The sequence below is a fragment of the Podarcis cretensis genome (assembly GCF_951804945.1).
Source record: "Podarcis cretensis genome assembly, chromosome: 5".
Classification (NCBI taxonomy): Eukaryota; Metazoa; Chordata; class Lepidosauria; order Squamata; family Lacertidae; genus Podarcis; species Podarcis cretensis.
In genome coordinates, this window is record NC_137174.1 from 77,931,868 (window position 1) to 77,944,880 (window position 13,013).

The following is a 13,013-nucleotide window of genomic DNA, read 5'->3' on the forward strand; positions in this document are numbered from 1 at the left end:
TAGCAAATGGCTTAAATCCAAATATTGTGGTTTTGCTGGTTTCGGGATTAGTCTGTTGCTTTTATCAGATGGCTGATGACTGCTGTTGTTTTTATAAGATAGCATGAAGGTTGTTCCTGACAAGAGGTTCCCTGATGACTATTAAGGTTGATGACAGAAGCGACAATGAGGTTGTGTTCTTGGCAGGTCCAGTGAGCTTTGCGTTGCGCTATAGATATGGAGACTTGCCGGATATTGTTTGCCGCGAACCCGCTGCCCTTGGAATAGAGCTTTCTTCAAACCACTGGCATGTCCTTGGTCAGCGCCGTCCTTCATTTTAGCTTTGATCCTGTCGGAATGTCCTGAAGAAGATGTATATGCAGAAGGGCGGAGAAAACTAAATAAATACACAACCCCTGTGCTGCAGAAAAGAGCAACCAAAATGAGCAGAAGGTTGCAGCAGCAGCACCTCATGAGGTGACAGTGTTTGAGGCTTTCCAGTTTAGGAAAATGGCGAGCAAATGGGGGTGGGGAGGGAACGACGTGACAGAGGTTCATAAAATAATTCATGCATGTGTAGATAAAGGGAATACTGAGTTTGTGCTCCCTCTCTTGTGACATTAGAACCAGGGGCATCCAATAACAGTGAGAGCCAGTGTGGTGTAGTGGTTAAGAGCAGTAGACTCATAATCTGGGGAACTGGGTTCGCCTCTCCGCTCCTCCACATGCAGCTGCTGGGTGACCTTGGGCTAGTCACACTTCTTTGAAGTCTCTCAGCCCCACTCACCTCACAGAGTGTTTGTTGTGGGGGAGGAAGGGAAAGGAGAATGTTAGCCGCTTTGAGACTCCTTCGGGTAGTGGTAAAGCAGGATATCAAATCCAAACTCTTCTTCTAACACCGAATGGTAGGAGATTCAGGACTGGTAAGAAGAAGGGCAAATTTGCTACAACAAGACACGGCAATAACCACCAACTCAGGTGGTTTTAAAAACTGTATTAGGCAAAATTAATGGAGGATAAGGCTGCCATTGGCTTCTAATCAAGATGGCCAATGGCTGCCTCTAGGATCATGGGCGGTAAGCCTCTGAATACCAGTGGCTGGGAATCACAAGCAGAGAACTCTGTTCCTGCTCATAGGCTTCCCACGGCCATCTGGTTGGCTATTGTGGGAACAGAATGGTGGATTAGACAGGACTCCTTAAATCTGGAAGATCCAAGGGGAAAATCAAGACCACTTCTGCACGAAGAAATGTACATATCTAAATCAATGATATGGGGATGCTCTGCCTGAAGGGCTTAGTGTGAAGGGCTTACCGATATTACAAAGGTGGAGCTGTGTCTCAGATGGTCACAATTTAAGAGCCCAAACTTTAAAAAGGTAGTTGTGTCAACCCAATTAGGGGTGCCTAGCCTGTGACCTTCCAGATGGTGCTGAACTAAAATGCCCATCAGCCCCAGACAGCACAGGGAATGCTCAGGGCTTTGGGGAGTTATCGTTCAGCAATATCTACAGGCCCACAGGGTAGCCACCACTGGCCTACAAAGCCAATAAGGCTGACAACAGCCATCCGAGTCCAACACCCACATTCTTATGATAGATAAATGTGCATGGGTGGATGTGGAGAGAGGTCAGATTAGCACATGCTGTCCCCACTCCCAGCCCCCATGCATTCAGCTCCACATCCCTACGGAGGCTATAAATGCTGTACCATTGTACGTCTATAGGGCTTTCCCCTTCAAAAACCAGGACCTCAGTTCCCCTTCAGGTATTCAGTGTGGACTGTGAAGGGACAACTGGGAATGTTTGGGGCCAGCCCCGATCCCCAGTGATGTGCCTGCATTGGACACCCCAAACATCCCTTTTGCTGCTGATTCCAATCCTGCCCTCTGCAGGGTTCCCAGTTGTGGGACAGTTGTTATAAAGCATATTCAGCCAAACACACAAAGACTCTTTCCCTTCAGCTGAGTCTTACATGCTATTAGCTTGGGGTTGGAGCTGGTGAGGACATGGGACACTGGGTGGAGCAGTGTCTCCCCACGTCTTTCCAGTCCTCCTTGGATGCTACAACAGTGGTTTGCAACCGACAAATTACTTAGGGCGGATGGTGTAATTATGCTGTCAGAACTTTCCCTTGCAACCACAACATTTCTTCTTCTTCTTCTTCTTTAAATGAAAGCTGAAGCAGTCGCATTTATTCAAAGTGTCTGGTTTCTCGGATTAACCTGTCACACAATGAATAGGCGAATCCAATCCGACACCCATGCCAAAAGCATAAAACAGCGGTCTATTTTTTAAAAAGTCAAAAAAATAAAAATAAAAGTATAGTTTTTTTACTGTGGTCTAGAAGACCATTCAATCTTCCTTGCTCTCATGAGACTCTAAAATATATTCTGTGTTGGCTCCTGTCACACTGAATCCCTGCAGGGTTGAAGTTTTTTTTCTGTTTTAGATTTAAAGCCTTCCTTTGCTCAAGACTACTAGAAGGGGGGATATTTTAACATTCTGTGATACAGTGCTTGGGGATACTGCTTCCGACGTCTACTGGAAAAGAGGTGTCGGGTTGTTTTAACCAGTCGAAGTAATCCAGTTGGCAGAAGACACAGTTAATTCACTAAGCAGAAGTGAAAAATGCCAGCGTGTTGTTTTTTTGTTTTGTTTTTTGCAAAGCCAGAGACTACAAGATTGAGTTCCAGCTTCTGCATAATTCCTCCCCACTCCTGCTGCCACCCACTCTGACTTTCTCTTTCTTTCTGTTCCTCTCCGCATTTTACTGCCTCTACCTGTTGCACTGCACAAAATCATGGTGGGTGCATGTCCTATGTATTTCTACTGATAAATACCTGCAAAGGAATAGTTGATCTGGGTGAAGGACAGCAGTGGAGCCATTTCCATGTTAATTCTGTACATGTGATTATAAGTGTAACGTGGAAAGAGGGTCTTTAAATAACTTATTTTAACTTTGCGTGGAATGAGAAGCATAGAATTAAGCGACGAAATGATATTTTATTAGGACAACTATTTAAGTTCTTCAAAAAATAATTAAAGCCAACAATAAGCGAGAAACCAAATGAAAACAGATGCTAAAAAATGCTACATATCTGGGTAAGGTAAGAAGAAGAAGAGTTTGGATTTGATATCCCGCTTTATCACTACCCGAAGGAGTCTCAAAGCGGCTAACATTCTCCTTTCCCTTCCTCCCCCACAACAAACACTCTGTGAGGTGAGTGGGGCTGAGAGACTTCAAAGAAGTGTGACTGGCCCAAGGTCACCCAGCAGCTGCAGGTGGAGGAGCAGGGAAGCAAACCCAGTTCCCCAGATTATGAGTCCACCGCTCTTAACCACTACACCACACTGGTAAAGGGACCCCTGACCATTAGGTCCAGTTGTGGCTGACTCTGGGCTTGTGGCGCTCATCTCATTTTATTGGCCGAGGGAGCCGGCGTACAGCTTCTTGGTCATGTGGATAGCATGACTAAGCCGCTCCTGGCAAACCAGAGCAGCGCACGGAAATGCCGTTTACCTTCCCGCCGGAGCGGTACCTATTTATCTACTTGCACTTTGACGTGCTTTCAAACTGCTAGGTTGGCAGGTCCCTGCCTGGTGTCAATATGCAGGGAGTTCCAAAGTTTGTGGAGCTGCCACACTATCTAAATTATAGTAATTGTTTCTAGATCAGCATCTACACATACACATGAGCGCATGCAAATTTTGTGCACTTGGTTTTAATGGTGTGCTTCCTCTTCTGGATGATACAGAAGTGGCCACCCTAAAGGTGAGTGCCACTTGGATTTCCCCTACTACTAGCTTGAGTAACCTGTATACTAGGATAATGTCATCTGATTGTGATGCAATGGTGAGATGGTAGGAGTCACTGGGCGCCCCATACTTCGTAGTCTCCTGAACCTCTTTTCAGTGCATGACCACACAATACAGTGGTACCTCAGGTTACAGACGCTTCAGGTTACAGACGCTTCAGGTTACAGACTCTGCTAACCCAGAAATAGTACCTCGGGTTAAGAACTTTGCTTCAGGATGAGAACAGAAATTGTGCGGTGGTGGTGCGGTGGCAGCAGGAGGCCCCATTAGTTAAAGTGGTACCTCAGGTTAAGAACAGTTTCAGGTTAAGAACTGACCTCCAGAACAAATTAAGTTCTTAACCTGAGGTACCACTGTACATCCCTTCTTGGACCCAACCAAAGGTCTATCAAAACCAGCAGTCTGTCTTGGCAGGTGCGGCCAGAGGCCTCTGGAGGGCTCCACAGGCAAGAGGCGAAGGGAAGCATCACTTACCTGTTGTAAAAGGAGTGGGGGAGGGGCGGTAAGGATTGGAAGGCTGCATTTCCCCAACAGTAGGGATTCACTCTTAAAAGACGGGAAAAGCTCCTGCCGGCAATTTATCATTCCTGCTCATTCTTTTCACCCCCACCCCTCCCTCTCCCCAGTGGAAAATGGATCCCTGCTAAACAAACCCAAGTCTTTCAAGGAGGAGTTCTGTGTTCTCTATTCACACAGTCAATAGCAGAGACTCTTGCCTGTTTACTCTGTCATGCTTTGGCAGACTGAAAGAGGCAGACAGATTTACTGCCCTTAGTAAGATTGGCAGCTGAGCTATCTAAGGAAAAACCCCAAGGAAAGAGCAGGAACCCCCAAAACCAAAGCATAACTCTTGTTATCGAGTTGCTACTTTCTAGCAAACGTACAGTAGTTCAGGTAGTGTGTGTCTCCTGAGATCTGCCGCAGCAGTTGCAATAGCTTCTTATCGTTGCTTAAAAATAATTTCTAAAAAGACCTGGTTTTAATCACGCTCGTTACTGAGGGGATTTCAAAAAGATGTGCTCCCCCTCCCTCCCCCTTTTTTTGGCAGAGGCAAAGCTTCATCCACAATTGCATTGACTGCAAACTTTAATCAGGTCTGGATGCTCTTTGCATTCCAAATCTGGCACAGAGGAGAAGCAAATATGCCACTAGGAATAAATTATTCAAATGGCGGAATTAGCACTGATTTATGCCATGCATAATTCATTCTCAATGTGATATGAGGCAACTGGCAGGGGCGGCGGTGTTTGGGAATTCAGAGTCTTATGACAAAATAGGTGTGAGAAGGGGAAAGGGAGAACGCAGGCCCTGGAAGCAGAATTTACTAACAAACACATGGTGAGCACTGAACTGAAATTCAAGTTGTGAAAATAAAGGCAAGCGCCATAGCTCAGTGGTAGAGCACATGCTTTGACTGCAGAACCTGCCAGGTTCAATCCCTGGCTCTTCACTTGAAAGGCTCACAGAACAAGAGGTTGGAAAAGCCTGAAACCCTGGATTGCTGCTGCCACTCTGAGTAGACAATATAGGCTAGCAAGGGGTGCTGTCTGTTCACATTTTAATGCCATCCTACCAGATTGGCACTGCCTGAAACAATCAATGAACCCCAATGCAGCTGTCATTAGAAATTTGCACTTCTCAAAATTGCAGTTCTCCAACCAATGTATACATGTTTAGAAATGCATACGTTAGGGCAAAGTATGCATTTAAAAAAACATATAAAATGTATAGCATCAGGGTAGATTGCTTGCTAAAAATATATCTGTTAAGGAAAATGTGTACTTAAATGTTGAAGAATAGGTTTGCCATTTTGTTTCTTAAAAATAAAATTCGGTTGCAGAAATCTGGCAAACTGTACTTAAGATTAGAAAAACAAGCAAACCGAAATCAACAGGTTTATCAGTCAATGGATTTGCTGTTGGAGTCGATGTGCACATTTGGGATTTTGAGAGAGCCTCATGGGCTCCCTCTGGTTACTTCTCCTTCTCCTTCCTCAGAAAGAGAAATCACACAATTGCGCATGCACGCACACATGCAGACAGAGATTCTTTGCTTTTCGATGGGGTGTGGGTAAAAGTTGGACCGAGTAGAATTAAAACAGATCCTCTTTATAGGGTTTCCTTCCAAAATGACAATCAGAATTAAAACTGACAGTAGTGGACTGCACAGTAAAAATCACAGATCTGGTGCCTTGCTAGCATCACATAAACTTTAGTTTGTTACCAATGTATCACAGAAAATCCCTTTCCACCTTTATGCGCTTGTGGGTGCCAATCTTAGCCTTGAAAAGCCCATAGAGCTGAAGGAGGAAGTGGGGAAGAGCAACGCTCTTTCTTCCTCTGTAAACTCTATGCCCTTTCCAGGGAAGGGGAGGAGAGAATGTCACCCTTGTCTCTCATGAGGGTGCAGGACTTTCATGGGTGCTATGGGAAGTCCTCAAGGGTACTGTCAGATGCTGCTGGTAGTCTCTCACGAGTAACTAGGCAGGACTCCAAACCTGTCTTTCATAGGTTTTTATTGTGCAAACTATTTACAGTGCAGATCTCCAAAGTTCATGTCCGTCTTAGTCACTTGCAGAATCCGGGAGTGGCCCCTTCCGGCTTCTCCCCCAACATAAGAATTTCGACACTCCAAACCTCTGCCTCCCCTCCTTGCGTTTCACCCCTCTGCGCAAGCTGGGTGATGGAAGTGGCATATGTGCCTCCTGGCCAGCCAGGCTAGGTGAGGCGCTTGGCCTCTCAGCCCTCTCCTCGCTTGGCCTCTTCAAGCCCTCTCCTCGCTTGGCTGGCCCCTTCCCTCTCTTCTCCACTGGAGGGGTGGCTTTCCCCACCGCTGGAGGAGGAACTGTTCCTCAGAAGTTTCTGCGGATCCCTGTATCCCAGCGGCGTCCCTGCCTCCCTCCCCTGTTCCAATGGCAGCCCGCTGACAGGTGCCATTACACTTGAGGGTACCACACTGGCAATCCCAGAACCAGATGGGCAAATAAGTCTGACCTGGTAAAAGGCAGGATCTTTGGAGCTTGAGCACAGCCCCTTTTATTCCACAGTGGTGGTAGGAGGAACAATAATCTAGCACAGTGGTTCTCAAACATTTTTGTTATTACGGATCACCTGAGAAATGTGGGAGGTCTCAGTAGGCTGCTTATTAACCCCATTTTTAATTTTTTTTTACAAGTCAAAGCACATGCCTAGCTCATAATCTAATAACATTGTTTTCTCTAGCATGCCAGCATCATAATCAAAACCAGCATGGTATTATGAAAATCACAGGCTGTAGGCCAGGCTGCTGAGAAGACCTCCTTTAACTGGTAAATTTTAAAAGGGGAAATTAGCACTGTATTCAAAGGCTGAAAATGAGGGCCTTGTTATACTGTTTGATAACCCAGCACAGGGCAAAACAGCCTCAGTCATTAAAAAGACATCAAGCGCATTGCCAAGTATAAATATTCTCAGCTGTTCCATATCCTTTCTGTGGACAAGCAGGACAGAGGTCAACAGACCACTAGTGGCTCATGGAACTTCTGATTTAGCAGGGAAACAATAGAAAGTTGAGCGCCCCCCCCCCCAAAGAGCACCAGGCTCTGTCACCCACCAGCCCACCTCTCGGAGCCCTCTCCCAATTCCATGAAGAAAATCCCCCAAAATGGCAGGCAAAACTTATTTCCCAGCTTGGTCACTTAGACTTAGGTCATCTGTAGGTGCACCACTGGTTGTTCCTTGAGTTGGTGAGGCTCATTTAAAGTCGACATGAAAATAAGCCCTTCATGTCAATGTGGAATGCTCTTCCAACAGAGATTCAGCAGGGATCTTAAACAAATGTTTGCTGAAAACTTCACTTTTTTTTTTTTGCCACCAAGCTTATGCAATAATGCTAGAAAAATGCAACCTGTGCTGCTGTTACAAGTAGTGCAACTCATGCAACACGTTGGCGAGTAATATACACAGAACAATAATTATACATACTTTATCAACCTTCTGAGAAAAATACAAAACATTAAACTAAGCCACAGAGACTTGCGAACTATCCAGCCACTTGATTACTTGGATTGCCAGGGCGAAACAGGTGCAAAACGCCGGCACCCTGTCGTCTACAACTTCATTGTCTACAACTTTATTAACATCTATCTACAACTCCACTAGCAACTCTCGGTATTGTGAATAACACCGAACTTACCTTTTGTTGGTATCTTCATGAACTTATCTAAAAGACTGAGTTAAGCATTTGAAAAATCTATTGAAACCAGACATTATAAGTTCATTTTAGGCTGGGTAGTTCGCAAGTCTCTGTGGCTTTGTTTTATGTTTTGTATTTTTCTCAGAAGGTTGATAAAGTATGTATAATTATTGTTCTGTGTATATTAATCGCCAGCGTGTTGCATGAGTGGCACTACCAAGCTTAGGCAGACAATCAAGATTTCTGTAATAGGTAGTTGGCGATCTGTCTTTTAGAACAAATCTGTGGTTTTTATTGCGATTTTTAAAAAGAAAGTGGGAATTGGGGCATGCAAGCATTTATGTACATTTACAAGGGCTTAAAGCTCATCTTAGATGGGAAAGAGAGATCAGAGATCTGCAATGGGTTGGGAGTTTAGGGAAAGGCTGTAACCCAGGTCCAATCCCCACCATCTCCAGGTAGGGCTAGGTTAGGTAGGACCCCTGTCTAAGATCCTGAAGAGCAGCTGCCAATCAGTGTAAATACAGAACTAGATGGACCCAGTTTCCTGTGTCCTGGTGTCACCTAGCACACCTAGCCAGTGTGGTGTAGTGGTTAAGAGCGGTAGTCTCGTAATCAGGGGAACCGGGTTCGCATCTCCGCTCCTCCACATGCAGCTGCTGGGTGACCTTGGGCCAGTCACACTTCTCTGAAGTCTCTCAGCCCCACTCACCTCACAGAGTGTTTGTTGTGGGGGAGGAAGGGAAAGGAGAATGTTAGCCGCTTTGAGACTCCTTAAGGGGAGTGATAAAGCGGGATATCAAGTCCAAACTCTTCTACCTACATAGAATCTAGTTTTATATATCTAGGAGGGCTACAAACAAGCCAAATTTCTAGCCCTCCTAAAACAAGGCTACAGTCTGAGAAAGTTATCCACTTTTTCTTTTTCTTTTTAAGAAACCATTTTAAATTTCATTCCGGTTTGTCCTGTACGTCTGCTCAAATTCTCCTACCTTTGCACAGGAGTAACAGAGCCAGTGTAGGGACGCGGGTGGCGCTGTGGGTAAAACCTCAGCGCCTAGGACTTGCCGATCGCATGGTCGGCGGTTCGAATCCCCGCGGCGGGGTGCGCTCCCGTTGCTCGGTCCCACCTAGCAGTTCAAAAGCACCCCCGGGTGCAAGTAGATAAATAGGGACCGCTTACTAGCGGGAAGGTAAACGGCGTTTCCGTGTGCTGCTCTGATGCTGGTTCGCTGGAGCAGCTTCGTCATGCTGGCCACATGACCCGGAAGTGTCTGCGGACAGCGCTGGCTCCTGGCCTCTAGAGTGAGATGAGCGCACAACCCTAGAGTCTGTCAAGACTGGCCCGTAACGGGCAGGGGTACCTTTACCTTTACCTTTAACAGAGCCAGTACAAAGCGTCCCCAATGAGCCTAAAATACCTCCAAAGAACCACCATCACTTGTAGCTGCAGAGGTTTCGCAAGCAACAGATCATCACTTGTTTTGTTTTTCAGATGTGCTTTTCTAATGCTAAGTAAGCATGGCTGCTACTGGAAATCAAAGCAAAAGGAAGGCATTGTTGAAAATCTGAATGCTTCCACTCCAAATTATCATTCAGCTCACATTTCAGTTTCTAATCTTTCTGACAAGAGTATTTTTAGTTCCTTGGTTTGAAAGGTATAAAAGTGATAAGCTGAAAAGGGTAAAACAAAACTGGGAAGCAGATCGTCTTCTTGAAAACACAAACACTACTCACAGTCAAACACCTTCATTTTTTAAAAAAAATATATTTATTTATTTTCCAAAAACAAAAAAAACAATACATCAAAATATCACAAAACAACAAAAACAATACATCCAATAAAAAGATTAAAACATGAAAAAATAAAAATTTTAAAACAATATCCAGTTTTCAGACTCATGTTTACAAAGCTTCGTTTCTTGACCTCCTCCCGCCTCCCTTTTTTGTATTCCCCTTTGACCAATTAGGTACAGCAACTCCTTACCCTTCTTCAAAACTTATTTCTGGTTATTGTAATCACTTCTATTATGTCTCCAATCTTTCCTCCTTATAATTAAACACCTTTACCATATTAATTGCTTTGACATAATATAACCTTGTTTTTTCACCCTTTTTCTATTACATTTTTTACATATTTTTAACACTGTACCCCTGATGCCGTGTTATTTCATATCCGACATCATTTTAACATTCATACACTTTACAGTGTTTCTGCAGATAGTTCTTAAACTTCTTCCAGTTCTCTTCCACCACTTCTTCTCCCAGGTCACGGATTCTGCCGGTCATTTCTGCCAATTCCATGTAGTCTATTACTTGCATCTGCCATTCTTCCAGGGTGGGCAAATCTTGTGTCTTCCAATACTTTGCGATGAGTATTCTTGCTGCTGTTGTCGCATACATAAAAAACACTCTATCTTTCTTTAACACCAATTGGCCGACTATGCCCAAGAGAAAGGCCTCTGGTTTTTAGGGAAGGTATATTTAAATACCTTTTTCAGTTCATTATATATCATCTCCCAGAAAGCCTTAATCCTCGGGCACGTCCACCAAAGGTGAAAGAATGTACCCTCAGTTTCTTTACATTTCCAACATTTGTTGTCAGACAGGTGATAAATTTTTGCAAGCTTGACTGGGGTCATGTACCACCTATAAATCATTTTCATAATATTCTCTCTTAGGGCATTAGATGCCGTAAATTTCACACCGGTGGTCCACAACTTTTCCCAGTCAGCAAACAAAATGTTGTGACCTATGTCCTGTGCCCACTTAATCATGGCTGATTTAACTGTTTCATCCTGAGTATTCCATTTCAACAGCAAGTTATACATTCTTGCACAGTCAAACACCTTCAAAGTGCCATGGGATCCTAAAATTAAGGATGCTAGCTATATTGTAAAACTGCAAGGAGAGAGAAAGTATGCATTAGGGTAACCTAAAACAACACATTCTTTCCCCTTCCCCAGCGACCTCTAAACACTGTAGAACATTTATTCTCAAAATAATCTGCCTAGCATTCACAATAAAGCGGTGATGTTCACTACCAAACTACCAAAAATTGTAGGAGAAAAAACAGTTCATCTACCGTATATGCAGTAAATGGACCTGCCGAAATACCATAACATAATGAGCAAGCTTCCAGCTTCCACAAGATTCTTCATCAGGCTGGATGTTAAACAAAATGGGCAGGGAGGTGGGGGGAGAAAAAGTTGGGCGAGGCGTTTCTGTCTGAAAAATCTGTTCTTTGTAAGAGGCTTCTGATAGAACATGCGGAATTTTTGCAGATCTGGGCTGTGTGCATACTGTAAATTTCCGTCCTAAAGAATCCCAGGAATCATAGCGCTGTGAGGACAGTTCTCAGAATTATTTGAGGGAAGTCATGTGCTTTAAATATATGGTGCTTAAAAGTAAAGGTAAAGGGACCCCTGACCGTTAGGTCCAGTCGTGGATGACTGGGGTTGTGGTGCTTATCTCGCTTTGCTGGCCGAGGGAGCCGGCGTACAGCTTCCGGGTCATGTGGCCAGCATGACTAAGCCACTTCTGGCGAACCAGAGCAGCGCACGGAAACACTGTTTACCTTCCCGCAGGAGCGGTACCTATTTATCTACTTGTACTTTGTCATGCTTTCAAACTGCTAGGTTGGCAGGAGCAAAGACTGAGCAACGGGAGCTCACCCGTCGCGGGGATTCAAACAGCCAACCTTCTGATCAGCAAGCCCTAGGCTCTCTGGTTTAGATCACAGCACCACCCGCGTCCCTATATGGTGCATACAGAGATATAATTAGATGGCAGGCTGTACCTAGGCTGATGAAACAAAGAAACCAGAACGGTTGCTTCCCCATTTTTGAAATTGAGACTTCTTATGGTTATGCAGCTCTAACCAAAACACAAAGCTTGCTTGTGAGGCAGAGAGGAGAAGTAAACGTGATGGTATATTGCATTAGTGAAGCTAGCGATTAATTTAAGGTAGTTAATTTAGCAGCATCCTATTTATCACAGCTTTCACATTGTGCTGAAACAGTTGCTTCTCTTGAATCCCAGCAATTAATGCCAGCATGCCTCTCTTACTCCTATGACTGTACAGCACTGGATAAACTGCATGGGATGCAGTATAAAATATCTGAAAGAATAAGTGTGAATCTACCTTTAAGGCAAGGGAGGGGGAATAGTTTTAAGTCTGAGGACCACATTTCTGTCTGATCAACTTGCCATATATCAATGCTGGGTAGTTCTAGAGCAGGGGTCAGCAACCTTTTTCAGCAGGGGACTGGTCCACTGTCCCTCAGACCTTGTGGGGGCCGAACTATATTTTTTGGGGGGGAAATGAAGGAATTCCTATGCCCCACAAATAACCCAGAAATGCATTTTAAATTAAAGGACACATTCTACTCATGTAAAAACACACTGATTCCTGGACTGTCCGCGGGCCAGATTTAGAAGGCGATTGTGCCGGATCCGGCCCCCGGCCCTGGGGTTTCTGCGCTCATCTCGCTTTATTGGTTGAGGGAGCCGGCATACAGCTTCCAGGTCATGCGGCCAGCATGACCAAGCCACTTCTGGCGAACCAGAGCAGCGCACGGAAACGCCGTTTACCTTCCTGCCAGAGCGGTACCTATTTATCTACTTGTACTTTGACGTGCTTTCGAACTGCTAGGTTGGCAGGAGCAGGGACCGAGCAACGGGAGCTCACCCCGTCGCGGGGATTCGAACCACTAACCTTCGGATTGGCAAGTCCTAGGCTCTGTGGTTTAGACCACAGTGCCACCCACGTCCCATCTTCCCCAACTGAGTCAAAACACCCTTCTCCAACCGGGTGCCTTACATCTCCGTCTCCCATGGCCTACAAAGGGAAGTCTGCACACAACTGTGTCAGGAACTGTCCACAGGCCGTGTTTGGAAGATCCAGCAGCACGAAAAACTCCCCGCAGCACCCAAAAATGTAATGGGGAGGGAGATCAACTGCTATAGGCTATTACCAAAAGTTTGAAATATATTTATATCACTGCACACATGAATCTATAATGGTAATTTTTAAAATAATAAT

The 13,013-nt window shown here is 44.9% G+C and overlaps 1 long non-coding RNA gene across 1 annotated transcript; it reads right to left on the minus strand.

The window, feature by feature from the left end:
* Positions 1-7,736: 7,736 nt before the first annotated feature.
* On the minus strand, positions 7,737-8,180 carry LOC307215629. The gene is made up of 2 exons (XR_013838598.1): positions 7,829-8,180; positions 7,737-7,770 (listed from the first exon to the last, which is right to left on the minus strand). It is a non-coding gene; the product is annotated as an uncharacterized lncRNA (long non-coding RNA).
* Positions 8,181-13,013: the final 4,833 nt, after the last annotated feature.